General features: G+C 45.7%; 1 long non-coding RNA gene across 2 annotated transcripts; it reads right to left on the bottom strand.

The window, feature by feature from the left end:
- Window positions 1–11,862: 11,862 nt before the first annotated feature.
- Window positions 11,863–18,389, bottom strand: LOC307204009. Of its 2 annotated transcripts, XR_013833448.1 has the most exons (4): window positions 18,031–18,389; window positions 17,427–17,552; window positions 15,990–16,050; window positions 11,863–11,908 (listed from the first exon to the last, which is right to left on the bottom strand). It is a non-coding gene; the product is annotated as an uncharacterized lncRNA (long non-coding RNA). The 2 variants fall into 2 exon arrangements; XR_013833449.1 differs by lacking the exon at window positions 11,863–11,908 and having other exon boundaries at window positions 15,648–16,050.
- Window positions 18,390–18,806: the final 417 nt, after the last annotated feature.

The raw sequence follows: 18,806 nt of genomic DNA, 5'->3' as shown, positions 1-18,806 counted from the left end.
CCCCTACGCCACTGGTCCTAGGAGCATGCAAAAGGACTTCAGAAAGTGCTCTCAGGCTTTGGAGTTTTAACAAGAGCATCTGTGCCCAATGGGGCATGCTCTAAGCTGCCTTCTGGGCCTACCCTGGTCCAGGGAGCTTCCGAATTTTCTCCTCTCCCTTCTCCTGTCTCCTGGAGTCTGCCCATCCCTGTTCCCTCTGCATATTCCTCCCAAATAGCTTTTGTTGCTGCAAGCCGTCTCTCCTTCTGCCTCAGCACAGATGGGTTCTGTTTGCCATTAGCGTCCCCTCGCCCAACCCCCGGGAGCCAATCTGAGCTCCGATTCTCATGCACGACTTTTTTGGAGGCAAGTCTACTCTCTTTCCCCGGATGAATTGTGGTTTCTTAGTGCCATTAATCATTTTCCCTTTACAAATGGGATCTGGAGCTGGAAACATTGCTCCTTTTTATTTACTGACAAGATGACCTGGCATCCTGGCAGCTGTCCACTGGGCTGGCGTCTAGAAGATTAAGTGAAGGAAAAGCCTCTGGGCAAATTCCCCACAGCAAACTCCCAAGGCCTCGGCCTCCCCCCTTCCCATCCCCTCTCTAAACATGCTGGGCTCATCCGGGAGGGCTTCCGCCAGGACCCAAGCAAATCCCTCAGCGTTGCTGAAGCCCAAGCAAAGAGCTGGAGGCATTCCACCAGTCTGTCCATGTACAGCCCCGCAGCAGAAGCAAAAGCAGCAGAAGGAGGATCTATTGGACAGGAAGCAGGATCCATGCAGACTTATGGCTGCTCTAGACTGGTGTTCTTTGGCGGTGTGTTCTGCAATGTGTCATTCACACCCAAAAGTGTGCGACAGTCCACACATCATTCTGCTTGACTCGTTCCGCGATGCTTCCCCAAAGTGACCACATTATTGATGTCCGGAGAGGAGCTCTCCCGTTTCATCACAACAAAGGCAGGGCAAAGGAAAATCCCAGTGTATCTGTGGTACGAAAAGTTGCAGGATTTCAGCAGGAAGCCATGGGGCACTGGAAAGGAAGCAGAACGGCAGTCCCAAAACTTTTGCAGGTGCAAACAGTACTGAATTGGAATTGCAAAGCTTATAACCACCGCAATACCTCCATGAGCACAAACCTTCAAGAATGGACCATAAAAAAGTTGTCATCCAGGGAGGAGACAGGGGGACATTGAGTTGGAAGGGACTTCCAGGATCATTTAGGCCGGAGGTTTTCAACCTTTTTGAGCTGCCTGTAACCCAAAGTGACCATCAATCCAAAGAAAATAAAAGGCAATGAGAGTGGCCTGTTAACACCCTGTTGCCAGGTTACATCAAATGGGGGGGGGAGTCTAGAGAGGCTCAGATAATTAAATACTCCTCCATACCCCCTTTTTTAAAAAAATAAATCCTTGAATTATATATATCAGTTTGGCTAGGATCTTCCACCAAATGGTTAGTTTTCTAAGTACAGCCCAGTGTTTCACCCTCCCTGTGAAAAATAAGCCTAAGTGACAATATCGCTATACATGTGCTATTAAACTGTTTACAGTAGTAAACAAGTCTTTCATTTATTATATCCTGAGACACACTCACACGGGTTTAGCACCCCATAAATCCCAGTGAAATGAAATAAGGGCCCTTTCTCCTTATCACCATGGCTAAGCTTTTGGTAGGCAGCAAGTCAAAGCAAACGGTTCACGCCGTGATTGCGGCAGCGAGTAAATAGGTACACAGAACACATGTGAGCAGTTTCCTAGTTTCCACTTCAGGCCTGTCAGAGAGTGATTAATGACTAACAGCCACGGCTCTGCCTTGATTGCCAAGTGCTGTATTGTTAATGCTGACATTTAATGAGGCTGGACATACTTGAACACAATTCGGCACCATCATCCGCAAATAATGTTTGATAGACGGTTAATTTGTTAAGTATTTCTTCTCTCCCTCCCCCACTTCCTTTTCAAAATGGTGTCAAAAAAGGCATCCAGGGAGAGGGTTGAAGGCTCTCACCATATTGTCGGATGGAATAATGGTTTTCTGAAAGGGCGTTTAGCAATGTGGGAGATGGAATTGTGCTGGGGGGGGGGTAGGTTGAAAATCACCGCTCCCTTCCTAGGTGTCTATCTTGGGATATGTCAGAGAGGCATTTGAAGCTGAAAGCAAGAACTATTCCTTTATGAACCGCAAGGATAAATCCCCAGCGGCAAAACACTCCATCGGCATTTACTTTCTGACATACCCGGGAGGCTTGCTGAAGCCTCGTGAGGATATTTGCTTAGAATTCAGGAATGATCCAAGTGGGTTAGTGTCTCAGTGAGCAAGGCGGCAAGTCCTTTTACTCAGGTGATATGTGCAAAAAGGTATCGGGGTTGATCAAAGTATCACTTTGGCTGTAATCCGAAGATTTGTGCTCCATGTTGGGCAAAAAGATCCCTGCATTTCAGGGAGTTGGACTAGATGGCCTTCATGGTTCCTTCCAAATCTGCAATTCTATGATTTTGTGACAAGACATATGGGCTTCAGATGGGAGCGTGAGAAACCATGGCCATGCATAATCATAGGAACATACGAAGAGTCCGACTGGGTCAGGCCAAAGGTCCATCTAGACCAGCATCTTATTATAATCATAATAAATAATAATAATCTTTTATTTATACCCCGCCCTTCCCAGTTCAAAAACAGGGCGGCTAACAACAAATTTGAAACACTTTAAAACACTTAATTATAAAAGCAGCATAAAATACGGTATAAAAACATGAATAACAATAAAATTCAAAAATCAATTAGATAATACCCAGGGCTAGCTGGCTGAATTGGTCCTACTTGGGCCAGCGAGGAGACCAGGGGAGAATTAGCTGTGGGGTCTCAGAGCAGGTGATCTTCATAAAAAGGGAGGGGGAGGGAAGGGAAGGGAAGGGAAGGGAAGGGAAGGGAAATAAAAGATCAGGCTGAATTCAAATCAAAGGCCAGGCGGAATAGATCTGTCTTACAGGCCCGACGGAAGGAGGTTAAATCCTGAAGGGCCCAGTTCTCATGGGACAGAGCATTCCACCAGGTCGGAGCCATCACTGAAAAGGCCCTGACCCTGGTGGAGGATAGTCTGACTTCCTTAGGGCCCGGGACCTCTAAACTATGGTTATTCATGGACCTTAAGGTCCTCTGCGGGGCAGACCAGGAGAGTGCTTCTCTGCTCATACATGGACCCTGGGCTTCCTAAAGGCAGCTGGGTGGACACAAGATGTGGCTTAGGGCCCTCGTGTCCACCCAGCTGCCTTTAGGAAGCCCAGGGTCAATGTATGAGCAGAGAAGCACTCTCATAGGAACATAGGAAGCTGCCTTATACAAGGGTTGTACATCGTTCCTGTACTCTCCGCTGTGAGCAGAGGATTTGACCCTATTGGGGTCCCTTCCCCAGCATCTTCTCTAGGGAACATGCTGGTTAAGCAGACCCCCTTCTTCCTGACAGCACTGCTTCGCTCGGATTATCTTGGGCTGTCTTGACCTGGTTTGGCCCAAACCCAGATTCCCCACCCACCTTCTGAATCAGCCCAATTTCATTCAGTATTCAGGTCTCCCTCGAGCTGAAAAAGGTCCTCCGCACCCCCAGAAAGACTCAGGGTTGTGGCATCTTTAACAATATTTTCACGCTTGGGGCCAATTCCTAAGTTACGTAGATCCTAGCCAGGCTGCTGCGGAAATGATTTCTAGAGAGGCATTTGTGAGGAAAACGTTGTGTTGAAACTGGAACTGATTATATATATGTTGTTTTCATAAAAAGATGTTTTATTTATTTTAAAATAAAGTGTGATAATGTTACAACACAGTTAAGACATCTAGAAATATTACATTTAGTAATAATAATTTTATTATTTATACCCTGTCCATCTGGCTGGGTTTCCCCAACCACTCGGGACGGCTCCCAACAGAACACTAAAAACAGAATAAAACTTCTCTAAACAGGGCTGCTTTCAGATGTCTTCTAAAAGTCAGGTAATTGTTTATTTCCTTGACATCTGATAGGAGGGCATTCCACAGGGCAGGTGCCACTACCGAGAAGGCCCTCTGCATGGTTTTGGAACTTCCACTATTCTAAAAAATGGGTTGGAAGTCTATTGACCGCTATAAAGATTGATTGATTGATTGATTGATTGATTGGGTTGGAAGTCCCAATATTATCTTGGAAGTTGACTTTCAGTTGCTCTGGACTGGTGCTTTACTGCAGCTGTGTTCTTGATACCATAACAGTACATTAGCAGTGGCTGTCTTCTGCTTTGATTTGTTCTGCAATGCTTCTCCAATGCAACTGCATAATTTCTCTCTGGCGGGGCTACAGCGTAACAAAAGCAGGGACAAAAAAAGACCAGAACATTTATGGCAGAAAGAGGAAAGAGACTATGCACTGCCTGGAAATAAAGCAGCTTTTTTGCAAGTGCAAACAGTATTGAATGCGGAATCATGTCTGACTGCCCTGACAGCATTATGAGTACGAATCATCAAGAATGCACAATAAGAATATATTGGGTTGCCCTGCCATTTTTTGATAAGGGGGACCCTGGATCGTAGCCAACCAACTCATACTCAGAGTAGACCCATTGAAATGAACAGACCTAAGTTAGCCACGCCTATTTATTGCAATGGGTCTACTCTGAGTAAGAGTAGCATTGGATGCAACCTATTGAAGTGTTCCCAGGTTATTTATTATTTAAATTTGTATCCTGCCCCTCCTCAAATGTCCCCCATGGCAGCTTACAAGAACAGATATACAAGTTCAATCAAATCACCAGTAAAATATGGATAAAAGAGCAACACCATTAAAAAAGAAAAAGAAAAAAAGATCACGCAAGCCATTCAAAAACAAGAGCAGCTAAGGAAAAAGCAATGCACGAAACAGAGATAAAAACATCAATCAGTGGCAGATGTATTAACACATATTAAGCACACATATTAACCTAATAGGCCAAAAGCTTGTCTGAACAAGAGCTACGCAGATAAAAGAACAATATTTACAGGAATAAGGCATATTAAAAACAGGGGAGATAAAGGAAGCAGCTGAAAACACACACAAAAAGATAAACCCATCAATCAGGAACAGAAGTATTAGCACATATTAAGGACGCGGAGATGTTCCTCTTGGCAAACTGTGTGTGAGATGGGGAGGGATGGCCGAATGCTCTCAGAGCTCCAATCCTACCTCTTTACTGCGGAGGCAGCTTGGGCGTTCCCTTGTTCCTAATAAAGGAAGAATGCGAGCTCAGCTCTTTCTATATTTGATATGCATATCCTGCTTTCCTCTCCTCTCCTCCAGTTGTGATACACCTGCTTTGTGAACTGTGTCTTGGGTCTCCTCCAAAGGGCTGGGTTTTTTGTGTTTTTCTGCAGGTGTATGACATGCGGATCGAGGGTCCCTTCAGACTGGTATTGTCTTCATACCTGTATTCTACAACGTGTCGCTGATGCAATACTAGTGCATTGGTGGTGTATTTCTACCAGACCACTTTACTAGTTGTTCTGTGATGATTCCCCCAGTGTTAACACGTTGCTGCCACCTGGAACGGCACTCTTGCACAACAGGGAAACTAAAGAGGGACAACTTGGCTGTGGAAACGTAGAGAACGGAGTTTAAGACTGGAAAAAATGAGGAACTGAGACCACATTCACACCATGCACTTAAAACCCTATACAGTGGTACCTTGGTTCTCAAACTTAAACCGTTCCAGAAGTCCGTTCCAAAACCAAAGCGTTCCAAAACCAAGGCACGCTTTCCCATAGAAAGTAATGCAAAATGGATTAATCCGTTCCAGACTTTTTTAAAAAAAAAAACAACCTAAAACAGCAATTTAACATGGATTTTACTATAACGAGACTATTGATCCATAAAATGAAAGCAATAAACAATGTACTGCAGTCACACAATCAATCAATCAGTAGCCGAACTGGGTTCCACACTGTCACAAAAACAAAAAAGAGCCGCAAAAACAAAAACACAAAATAAATAGCAAAAACAGACAGACCTCCGAATAACACTCAAAAGGGAAGTGTGCCACTCAAAACAGAAGCATAACACTCAAAATGGAGCATGTTCGGCTTCCGAAAAAAGTTTGCAAACTGGAACACTTCCGGGTTTGCTGTGTTTGGGTTCCAGGTTGTTTGAGTACCAAAGCATTTGAGAACCAAGGTACAACTGTATAACCACTTCAAACAGTCTTGGCTTCCCCCAAAGAATTCTGGGAGCTGTAGTTTGTAGTTTGCAACAGGCTGCTGAGAGTTGTTAGGAGGCCCACATTCCCCTCACAGAGCCACAGTTCTCAGATTTGCCTGGAGATCTAGAATTGTAGCTCTGTGAGGGGAAGAGGCATCCTTATACAAACTACAGCTCCCAGAATTCTTTGAGGGATGCTATCACTGTTTAAAGTGGTATCATAGTGCTTTAAATGTACAGTGCATGTCACCTGAAAGAAACTGAAAACGACTTATTCATTGACCCTCACTTCCCACCCCACAGGAATTTGAATGCAAAGTCACTGAGCCTCCTTGGGCAAAGACTCAGTTTTCCCTTTCAGACTGAGGCCGCCTCTCTTTGCCGCCATATTGTTAGCAGCGGGTTCTTCTCCGCCCAACTGCTGTTGCCTATTGGCTTGCCACATTCACCCACTCTGGGACACAGGAAAACGGATAAGGATTTAATCAGATACTAGCAAATACAGGTGGTGCAACTAAAGTCTATTTGCAGCTCTTGCACAGCTAAGCTGCTTCCCAACACAAAATCGGACATTTTGCAGTAAATAAGGTAAAGCACTGGAAAGTGCTGGCTAGCGATGTTGTTGTTGTTGTTTAGTCGTTTAGTCATGTCCGACTCTTCGTGACCCCATGGACCAGAGCACGCCAGGCACTCCTGTCTTCCACTGCCTCCCGCAGTTTGGTCAGACTCATGTTTGTAGCTTCGAGAACACTGTCCAACCATCTCGTCCTCCGTCGTCCCCTTCTCCTTGTGCCCTCCATCTTTCCCAACATCAGGGTCTTTTCCAGGGAGTCTTCTCTTCTCATGAGGTGGCCAAAGTCTTGGAGCCTCAGCTTCAGGATCTGTCCTTCCAGTGAGCACTCAGGGCTGATTTCCTTCAGAATGGAGAGGTTTGATCTTCTTGCAGTCCATGGGACTCTCAAGAGTCTCCTCCAGCTGATCGCCGAAGAATTGATGCTTTTGAATTATGGTGCTGGAGGAGACTGGCTAGCGCTAGCTTGATGCAACATCCCATGACCCACAAACAGGTCACAAGGTCTAACCTCCCCTAAAATTTTGTGCCAGCTAATTAAAGTAAATGTTCAATAATGGTCTGGAAGTGACCCACGTGGGAATGGAAAGGAGAAATAGAAGCAAATCTCTGCTGAAATTTCACAGCCAAGAAACGTGTTTGCAGTTCTCCCTCTGGCTTTGCCCCGGGAGACTGGATAAGGCCTGGCACTTAATATCCTGTGAAACATGATTTCTCATTTCTGCCTTTCAACTTTGTGAGGCCGCAACACCTATGAGGTATTCTGTGTTACAAAACCTTGATTTCTCTCCCCGCCCCCTTTTAAAACCAGGTGTTTCCTTTCTGTGCCAGGTCCCAAAGCCACAGGTACACTGCAGAAACAGGCCTGATTCCTAGATCACATTTAGGAATGAACTGCTTTGCTGAATCAGACTTTTCTTCTATACCTATTTAAATGCCTTTGCCCAATCTATATGGGATGTATGCTGCAAAAGAATTCATGGGAATTCTTTATTTATTTTGGGATAGGTTTACTCCACCTTCCAACATGTGTGTGTGGGGGGGGGGAATCCCAAAGTAGAGTCAATGAGAGAGGTTTTAGTTTGTAGCTAAGGACAGACTTGCAGGATCAGGCCAGTGGCCCATGTAGTTCAGCATCCTGTTCTCACAGTGGCCAACCAGATGCCTATGGATAGCCTGCAAACACAAGAGCATTCTCCCTCCTAGAACTGATTAAAGGTTTCAGCCACACTATAAAGCTGGATTATGGAGTGCAAGCGGTGCAGCAGAATGCTCAAATGATTTTAAAGCAGGGACTAACTGTTACAAAAGGGACACAGGTAGCGCTGTGGGTTAAACCACAGAGCCTAGGACTTGCTGATCAGAAGGTCGGCGGTTCGAATCCCCGCGACGGGGTGAGCTCCCGTTGCCTGGTCCCTGCTCCTACCAACCTAGCAGTTCGAAAGCACGTCAAGGTGCAAGTAGATAAATAGGTACCGCTCCAGCGGGAAGGTAAACGGCGTTTCCGTGCGCTGCTCTGGTTCGCCAGAAGCGGCTTAGTCATGCTGGCCACATGACCCGGAAGCTGTACACCGGCTCCCTCGGCCAATAAAGCGAGATGAGCGCCGCAACCCCAGAGTCGGTCATGACTGGACCTAATAGTCAGGGGTCCCTTTACCTTTAACTGTTACAAACAAAGCAATCCTACGCCTGAATTCAGCAGGGCCTACTTTCAAGGAAGTGTGTACTGTATAGAGATTGCAACTTACCTAAGTGATTTCTTTATTTATGGAGCCAGCTGAGTGCTTGCGGGAAGTGTGTTTTGGAAACTTAATTTCCCTTCCACTCCCTTTCCTTTGATTGGATCATCCGTCCATCCCTTCACCCTTCTCACGGTCAACAACACTCCTTTAAGTTACTCCTCTGTATCAGGTTATTTTCCAGCTCTAATCCCCACTGTCATTTCATCAGGTTTTGCCTGAAGCTCCTCCTTTGGATCCTAATCCCTCCTGTCAGCATTATCTCTTTGATCAGGGTGTTCTGGTTTAAGGCCTCCGCCTGTTTAGGACACCTGCATGGATATGGGCTCCCTCTTCAGGTTTTCCCCTCCTTTAACTCCCTTGCCATCTGCTTGTTTTGTAACCCTCCAACCTGGGCAGCCGCTCCTCCAAAGTAGAGATGGAAACCTTTGAGCTCCAATCACTGCCAGTCAGCGTGGCCAATCATTAGGGGTGACAGGAGCTTTTGACTTTGACACAGAGAATTTTAGGGTTGGAAGGGACCCCAAAGGTCATCTAGGCCAGGGGTCACCAAACTTATTCAGCAGGGGGCCAGTCAACTGTCCTTCAGACCTTGTGGGGGGCTAAACTATTTGGGAGGGGTGAACGAATTCCTACGCCCCACAAATAACCCAGAGATGCATTTTAAATAAAAGGACACATTCTACTCATGTAAAAACAGACTGATTCCAGGACTGTCCGCAGACCAGATTTAGAAGGCAATTGGGCCGGATACGGCCCCCGGGCCTTAGTTTGCCTACCCATGATCTAGGCCAACCCCCCACAATGTAGGAATCTCAGCTAGAGAGCCAGTGTGGTGTAGTGGTTAAGAGCGGTAGTCTCGTAATCTGGGGAACCGGGTTCGCGTCTCCGCTCCTCCACATGCAGCTGCTGGGTGACCTTGGGCCAGTCACACTTCTCTGAAGTCTCTCAGCCCCACTCACCTCACAGAGTGTTTGTTGTGGGGGAGGAAGGGAAAGGAGAATGTTAGCCACTTTGAGACTCCTTAGGGTAGTGATAAAGCGGGATATTAAATCCAAATTCCTCCTCCTCCTCCTCTTCTTCTTCTTCTTCTTCTTCAGCATCCATGACAGATGGCCATCCAACCTCTGCTTAAAAACCTCCAAGGAAGGAGAGTCCTTGTAACTTGAAGCCATTGGTTGAAGTCCTACTGTTATGTACTGAGCTGAATCCTAGAACAATAGGATCCAGAATCCAGCTCCAGGTGGAAGTGAATCAGCGACCTGATTGGCCTGTGGGAGCAGCCAATCAGGCTCCTGGGTGAAGTGAATCCGCAACTTGATTGGCCTGCAGGAGAAGCCAATCAGGCTTCTGGAGGAGGTGAATCCTCAACCTGATTAGCCTGCAGGAGCAGCCCAGAATTAGCCAATCACATGGGGACCATTGTGTAAATAATGTATATACAGCTAGACGTTTTGGGGAAAGTTTCATTATTGCTATTATGAGCTGAATAAAGAGCATGAAATTCACACTTGACTCCAAGGAGAAAACAAGCATGCTCCCTCTTCCATGTGACAGCCCTTGAGACTCGCAGGCAGTGGGGGCTGCCACAGAGGGAGCAAGAGGCCAAAGGGGTTCTCTGCCCCTTTCTGGTGGCAATGGTCATGGCGGTTCAATGGCGGTTCTTTCCCTCACTGCCGCTGGGCTGGTTCCCTCCCTCAAATGCCAGCAAAGCAACCCACTGAGGACTGGGTATGCTCAGTAGCCATAGCATGCTGGCTGACTGGGTGTGGGGAACGGAATGGAATGTCCTGCAAAAGGGTATGGCTGGCTGAAACGTCGTGCATTTCGTTGCGGTGAGGCCCACTTACAATACGTGCTAAGAATAAAATCCAACGCTCCCTCCCCGTTTTCTGAAAAGGCCTTTAATTTCCTGTCTCATGGCACATTTCCGTTCCAATGAGTTTGGGCAAAATTGCTGGAAGGAGGAGACGAGGCGCTCCTAATCTTCCCTAATAGCCATACCTAATAATTATTAAATAGGTTGTTTGTAAAGCGCCTTGAAGATGAAATACTTTATAGAAGCATGATTACTATTTACAGGCATGCTTAGCCTGATCAAATGGAGTTGAAAGGTGGCTCTTTTGACAGGAAGGGAAGTCTCAAGAGGGCTTCGTTTTATCTGCCTTTCTTCTTCTTAACATATTTCAAAAATGTTTTTTGGGAGAATGTTTATGGGCAAGTGGCAACTTTCCATAAAATCAAAGGGAAGGAGGCACTTAGAATACCTTAGAGGTTTTTTGGAGGGGGTGCAAATTAAATTAAAAATGACAGCATCTACCTGCCTCCTTCTTCCCCCCTTATCAGCATAATCTATCTCTTCCTCACATGAGCCAACTTAAACTATTTACTTTGCAGGAACTTTTTCTACACAAAGCTTTTGTGCGCACACCAAACCTTTAAAGTGCGTTCAAAGCAAATGCTGCCCCACAGAGAACGCTGGGTACTGTACTTCAGCCCCATCACAGAGCTACAATTCCCAGTACCCTTAGTAAACTACAGTTCCCAGGATTCCTAGTGGCAGTGATGAAAATGTGCTTCAAAGGTATAGCAGGTACCCAGCCTGAGCTGTGGTTTTTGCATTTTTTCATCTCCGCCAAGCTAAGCAGTTGGCTCCTTATCTCTCTCGCCCTGACCTAGCCACTGTGATCCACGCGACGGTCACCTCCAGACTGGATTTTTGTAACTCGCTCTACGTGGGGCTGCCCTTGAGACTGACCCAGAAACTCCAGCGGGTGCAGAATGCCGCGGCGAGACTCCTTATGGGGTCTTCACTGCGAGATCACATTCATCCGGTACTATACCAGCTGCACTGGCTCCCGGTGGAGTACAGGATCAGGTTTAAGGTGCTGGTTTTAACTTTTAAAGCCCTATACGGCCTAGGACCCTCGTACCTACGGGACCGCCTCTCCTGGTATGTCCCACAGAGGAACTTACGGTCTGCAAATAAAAACATCTTGAAGATCCCAGGCCACAGAGAGGTTAGGCTGGCCTCAACTGGAGCCAGGGCCTTCTCGGCCACGGCTCCAACCTGGTGGAAAGCTCTGTCACAAGAGACTACGGCCCTGCAGGACTTGACATCTTTCCGCAGGGCCTGCAAGACAGAGCTGTTCCACCAGGCCTTTGGTCAGGGCGCAGCCTGACTCCCCTCCTCTGGCAATCTGCACAGAATTTTGCTTAATGGTTGCCATCAATTTGATTTTAATTAATTTTTATAATGAAATGTTTTTAGAATTGTTGGATTATTTTGATTGTTGTTAGCCGCCCTGAGCCCAGCTTCGGCTGGAGAGGGCGGGATATAAATAAAAAATTTTATTATTATTATTATTATTATTATTAGTTATTAGCATCTCCAAACAAATGCAAAGTATAAAAACCTAAACAGGAATGTAAGAGGGGACCTGTTAGATCAGACCTATGGTCCATCCACCATCCTTTCTGGATGCTTCCTAGATGCCTTCAGGAATCCCCTAAGCACAGCAGAAGCTAGTCAGAGCGCGCGCACACACATAGTTGCTCCAGAAAAATTGTGTTTCAGTGGCACCCTGCCTCAAAACCTGGTGTGATGGGATGATGAGCTGCTTGTGCGTAAAGCTTAGTCCCTCAGAGTCTGGCCTGGTTATCAAAGCTCTGTCTATAGCGGAGCCCCCTAAAACATGACTCCCTCAATCGCTGGCAGAATCCGACAGTGGGCGTTTGCGGAAACGCTTCCAGCATAGAAGCTCCTTAACGGAAATGCGTCTTCGGGATTCTCGGCGCGACAGTTTCCGGCGAGGGGTGGGTGTCCCTATAGGAGGTCCTGAAACTTTCCCACTGTTTTCGCTGGAAGTCTCTCTGAGCCATCCCTCTGATTCACTTTCCCTTGGAGCTCCTTCTCTCCCCCTGCTGGTTCCCTCCTCTGCTGCCGAGTCTCTCCTAACCTCCGTGAGCCCTTCCGCCGCCTGCCCTTCCGATGGCAGTTCCCTGACACCTGTCTTAACACATAGATTAACATTCATGGCCTAACATGTAGATTAAGCCACATTTCTACGTTTCCATCTTAGTCACTATCGTTTGCTAGATAACATCTTCCTACTGACAGTGGGGCAAGCACTGCATTCGAATCACTTCCTATGTCAGCGTTTCTTTATAAATTAAGTATATTCTCCACTTTCTGAGCAACAGGTCCTCAAAGCAATTTACGTTTTAAAATATGATAGCGTCTTCTTAACCTTTCCCCCCTCTGGTGCTGGAAAAGCAACTAGTTTTGCTCCAGACATCAACTCATTCCAGTTTAGATTCACCCCTCTACAAAAGAAGCTAATTCGTTGCCGTTCTGTTCATAGCTAACTTTAAGTTTGTCTAAATACCACCAAGCTAGTGGCAGATCCAGAGAGTTCTTTGTGAATAAGGATTCATTGCTAAACTACTCCGAGAATTGGGAATAGCGGCCCCCTAACAACTCTCAGCACCTCTGACAAACTACAGCTCCCAGAATACTCTGGGGGAAGCCATGACTATTCAAAGTGGCACAGTAATGCTTTAAATGCATAGTGTGAATTTGGCCCTGGTCTAGCACTCCAGTCAGTGGCTGCTTCAGTTTTTCCTTTGTGAATGGGATATAAGAGCACAGCATTCCCTCTGAGGGGAGAATGTTGCGTTAAGCCTGGAGTTTCTTTAAAGTCTGCCTGCTGCGCCTTGTTCTGCTGAAGGGGCAAGCGTCTATTCCGTTTCAGCTGAAACTGAAAAGTGGCTAGGCTCTTCAGCATGCAGTGGAGACCTTGAAGAAACCCCTTGGCTCTTCATCATTTCCCTTCTCCCTCCTATTACTTTCCCCGTGGTCCCAAGAACACCCTAAAAGTTCATCCAGGAGTTGGACCCTGTTTCAGAACTTCCTTGTCCCTCAGTGCATGTGCTATTAACATTATTAACAGCTAACGACCCACAGCTTCTCACCAACACTGCCTCCATGAGCTCATACCAGTCTAAGTAGAGGTAACCTTAAACTGAAAAGAGATGGGGGGGGGGTCACCACTATTTATGACTGTCAAGCGGTGATTAATGACCAACCAGCTCAAAATTGCCTTTAATGCCAGCTCAATATTGTTGCTTGTGGCAGTTAATGAGGTTAGACAGACTTTTTACACAGCACTTTAGTGCAGGGTTGCAGAGTGGGGACGTGTCTCCTGCAGAGCTTAACACAACCACCAGATTCCCTGGGCAAGGAGCTAAGAACCTTTGATTTCCCCTTTAAGACAATAGACAAAGAGCCCAAGCAACTGCCAAGGGCAGTGTCTGTCCACCTGTTTGAATCCAGTCACATCCCTCCAATGCCTTTGTCGCTGGAGTTTGGAGCAGGCCAAGGAAAGGTAAAGAAATAAAATATTGCACCTCTATGCATTAAGGGGGGGAAGGTTGCTTTCTGGCCCTGCCTCTGCAGACAGGCTGGAGTCAATAGTGTTAATGAGAATATTTCAAAGACCTTTGAACTTGTCTCGGTTTGTTGGCTCGTAAAAAGTACAGAATGATTTTTCACTGGCTCCAAAACAGCAAGGTGTGTCTTGGGAGGGGGTAAAAAAAAAACGTTATTGAAGTGCTGGAAGAGTTGCCTCAGCTGCTGATATGATACTAGGACAAGTTAAAGTTATTGCTACTGGTATATAAAGCCCTGAATAGATGGAGACCAAGTTACCTCCGGGAACACCTTACCTAGTATAAACCTGGCAGGTCACATAAATCAACAAGAGAAACATTCTTGGTTTGTGTTGGGTGATGTGATCTTGCCAGTGGCATAGCGTGGGGGGTGCAGGGGGGGGCCGGCCACACTGGGCGCAACATCTGGGGGTTAGGGTTAGGGGGCGCAAATCCACGGGTTAGGGGGCGCAAATTACTTGCCTTGCCCCGGGTGCTGACAACCCACGCTACGCCACTGGATCTTGCACCTTTTTTTGTTTTTGTTTCTTTGGCTTGCAAACCGCCTTGTGCATCGCAATACAGAGAGGTGGTGTACAAATTAAAACTGGAACGCAATTATTTCCATTAATTATTATTATTAAATTTGTATTCCGCCCTTCATCCAAAGATCACGGGGAGGTTTGCAGCATAAAAACACAAAATGAGACCATGAAATACATAGCAAAAACAGAACAGTAACCCCTCCTCTCGCAAGCACATTTAAAAGGCCATAGATTAATCAGCCAAAGGCCTGATTATGGAGGAATGTTTTCGCTTGGCACCTAAAGATATGCAATGAAGGTGCCAGGAGAGCATCCACAAACGGGGAGCCACCGCAGAAAAAGCCCATTCTTGTGCCACCACCCTCTAGACTTTTCATGGAGGCAAAGCAACAGGGAACCAGGCAGAGGGCCTTCTTGGTAGTGGCCCCGCCCTGTGGAACACCCTCCCATCAGATGTCAAAGAGAAAAACAGCTACCTGACATTTAGAAGACATCTGAAGGCAGCCCTGTTCAGGGAAGTTTTTAATGTGTAACATTTTAATGTATTTTTGATCTTTGTTGGAAGCCACCCAGAGTGGCTGGGGAGACCCAGCCAGATGGGCGGGGTATAAATAATAAGTATTATTATTATTATTATTATTATGGAGGGGACACACAAAGAGGCACCTCACATGATGGTCTCAGGGTCCCGATTGGTTCAAATGAAATGTTATCATTGATTGCATTTATTAATTCCTTCCGTGAAGCATCTCAAAGCAATATACACTATAATGAAAGCAAGAATAAAATAGTTGAAAACACACACACACACCCTACATTTTCCCCTGATGGGTCTTGAGGCAGCTACACAGAATTGTAGAATTGGAAGGGGATACAAGGGTCATCTAGTCCAACCCCCTGCGATGCTGGAATCTCAGCTAAAGCACCCATGAAAGATGGCCATCCATCCAGCCTCTGCTTAAAAATCTCCAAGGAAGGAGAGTCCACCATCTTCTGAGGGAAACTGTTCCACAGTCAAGCAGCAATTACCACCAGAAAGTGCAGGAGAAAACAAGTCTTATGTTTTCATACCTTGACTGTTTTGTTGTTATTATTGATGGTGTCTGACCTATTTGTGTAAAATGAAACTACACAAGTACAGCAGGCTTCCTGCGGCTGACGTTTGCCCTCCAACATGTGGAGGGCATCAAGCATGGGGCAGAGGGATGTGTGGTCAGTGAGACCCATTGCAATGAATTGACTTAAGTAAGAGTGCAATCCCAACCTTGTCTACTCTCTAGGTCTCTGCTGGGTGCCTGTTTTGTATTGTTTCTGCTTTTTTTGTTTAAATATGCCTCTTGTTTCTTGAATTTTAAACCTTTTCCCTTTTTTTGCTGATTTTAAAATACCTTGAGACGCTTGTGTGGCATGTGAATAAAAAATGATAGTACCCCGAGATATGTATCAGGAGATGGTACGACATCTCTGCTAATGTCTCCTTGTAGATTTCTTTTATTTCTGGAGTTATTACTAATAATATTACCTTTGCACCACTAGGTCACATCTTGATGCTGTTAACCATGGATCAGCAGACAGATTCTGATCTACAGGCCAAAGTCAGTCTCAGCAATGAGCAAGGATTTTTGTTGTTGTTGTTGTTAAAAAACCCTGTTTTCCCCTTCCGTTATAGGAATGCGTTTCATCTTAGCTCAGAGCAATTTCTTAGCTTACAGTTATTAAAACACAAAGGGGCTGAGCCAAGCTCTGTGATTTATGAAACACGTGCTAGATTCATTAAAAACCTTAAAAGATTTAATACATTTTATTGAGGCTTTAAATCTGGGTAAGTATTTAAAAACTTAATGCAGGGCGTATTTCATTCCAGACACCTTTTTTAACACTTATTTTGGAGCTGTAAAATTTGGATTGACAAATATTGCAGATATTTCATTACTCATTTTTATAAATTGGCGCAGAATTCTTCTGACAGGTTTGTTATGTTTGTGTGTGTATAAAGTACACACACATACATACTCAATGAGATTTATATTGTCTAAATATAAAATTATTCTCTTTTATTGACGTTTTATAGGTCTTTTTCCCCTATGTTTCTTTATAGTCCCTTCAGCAGTTACACATACACACACAATATTTAATATATTTCTGCATGATCTGACACTCTTATTATTGCTCCTCCGTTTGACCAAGCATACATTCTAATAGAAAACATATTTTTATTCCTTTTTAATCATCTACAGATTTTTATTGTTTTTAATTTTTAGCCATGAAAGAAAAGAGGCTAGGAATTTCTGCCAAAGTCTTCCCATGACATCGCACCTCTGTAGTGACCTCAGATTTGTATCAGTATTAAGATGAGAGGCTGCCTGAGTCACTTACACAATGTATTCCCCGCCTGCAAAGTTACGCATGAAGATTTGCACAGATCTGAAATCTAACGGTTTTCACCCCATTCATTAGCACAGAATCACATGCTGAATATTTTCTGTCCTAAGGAACAGATCCAAAAGGTAACTCAGAATTCAAGGGATGATGGGGCATGCCTCTTAGGGGGTGTGTTATTTAAAAGTGAGTACATTTACCAGGTATAAAGGTAAAGGTAAAGGTACCCCTGCCCGTACGGGCCAGTCTTGCCAGACTCTAGGGTTGTGTGTCTGGAGACACTTCCGGGTCATGTGGCCAGCGTGACATGCTGCACCTGGCGAGCCAGTGCAGCACACAGAACGCCGTTTACCTTCCCGCTAGTAAGCGGTCCCTATTTATCTACTTGCACCCGAGGGTGCTTTCGAACTGCTAGGTTGGCAGGTGCTGGGACCGAGCGACGGGAACGCACCCCGCCGCAGGGATTCGAACCGCCGACCTTTCGATCGGCAAGTCCTAGGCGCTGAGGCTTTAACCCACAGCGCCACCCGCGTCCCTTACCAGGTATACCCATTTTCAATTTGTAACATTTTTAGCTCACCTCTTCTTTCAAGGTCAGAACAGCATACATGGTCCTTTTTCTTGCCCTCTGTGATCCAGTAACCCTGGAAGGTAGGGTAGGAGGAGGGGTGGTGATTAGCCTAAGGTTACTTTTGCAGCTTTGTGGCTAAATGGGAATTGGAAGCAGATCTTGGATCAAGACTCAAACCACTACACCACTCAAGCTCTGAAGAAAATAAAAACTGTACTGGCTACTTTCAAAGAAGTGATATACAGTGGTGCCTCGCAAGACGAAAAGAATCCGTTCCGCGAGTCTCTTCGTCTTGCGGTTTTTTCGTCTTGCGAAGCAACCCTATTAGCGGATTAGCGGATTAGCGCTATTAGCGGCTTAGCGGCTATTAGCAGCAAAGCGGCAAAGCGGCTAAGCGGCTTAGAAAAAGGGGGGGAGCGAAAAAAATCGCAAGACGTTTTCGTCTTGCGAAGCAAGCCCATAGAGAAATTCGTCTTGCGAAGCACCTCGAAAAACGGAAAACCCTTTCGTCTAGCGGGTTTTTCATCTTGCGAGACATTCGTCTTGCGGGGAACCACTGTACAAGGATGCTAGCACTGCATTGTTATCACCTGGTATTTTTTCTCCAACTCACCCTTTCTCCTCTGCTCTCCAAGCACCTGTGAGTTACCTTGCTCAGTTGCAGACAAATACCGGTACCTCTCTCCCTGGGCAATGGAGACACTTGCACTGATGGGCTTCTCAAACAGGATTACCCGTCCTACAAAAGAAGGAATAAATGCAACAGGAATTAATGCCTTTGGCATCTGCAGCAGGCATGTGGTCTGCCCGTCCTGTAGAACGATGAGAAATTAAAGCAAGATAAAGCACTCTAGGTCCATCTTTCACTTCTACGGAACACTGTTACCGCAAGCCAAGAAACTCCCAGTGGCTTTCCAGTGATTCTTGAAGGATGTGGCACACCACACTGGTGGGGCAGGAGAGGGTGGCAAGTATGGAGGCAAGATTCAAGGACAATCAATACTGTATTTGGGGAATGATTCATCATGTTCTTATTTAGCTGCATTGTTATACTTTCTGGGTGCCCCATGGTCATATTATAAAGTAGCTGTGCGTTATCTTATAAATCAAGTGCTCCTAGTTGTTGTTTGTTTTCCAATGTATTTCTTACTAATTAAAAAAATCGGTGTGGCACGAGCAAATTTTTATTCTGAAAGTGTGGCCTGGAGGGGAAAAAGTTTGAGAACCACTGGCTTAGTTGAAATATGATCCTCCAAACTAGCGCTCCGAGAGCCCTTTGAGATTAGAAATGAGCTGTAGGTTCAACATTTTTTTGTTTTGTTTAATCGTTTAGTTGTGTCCGATTCTTCATGACCCCACGGACCAGAGCACGCCAGGCACTCCTGTCTT

Source organism: Podarcis cretensis, assembly GCF_951804945.1.
Source record: "Podarcis cretensis genome assembly, chromosome: 15".
NCBI lineage: Eukaryota > Metazoa > Chordata > Lepidosauria > Squamata > Lacertidae > Podarcis > Podarcis cretensis.
This window is presented reverse-complemented; position numbering and strand designations above follow the sequence as displayed.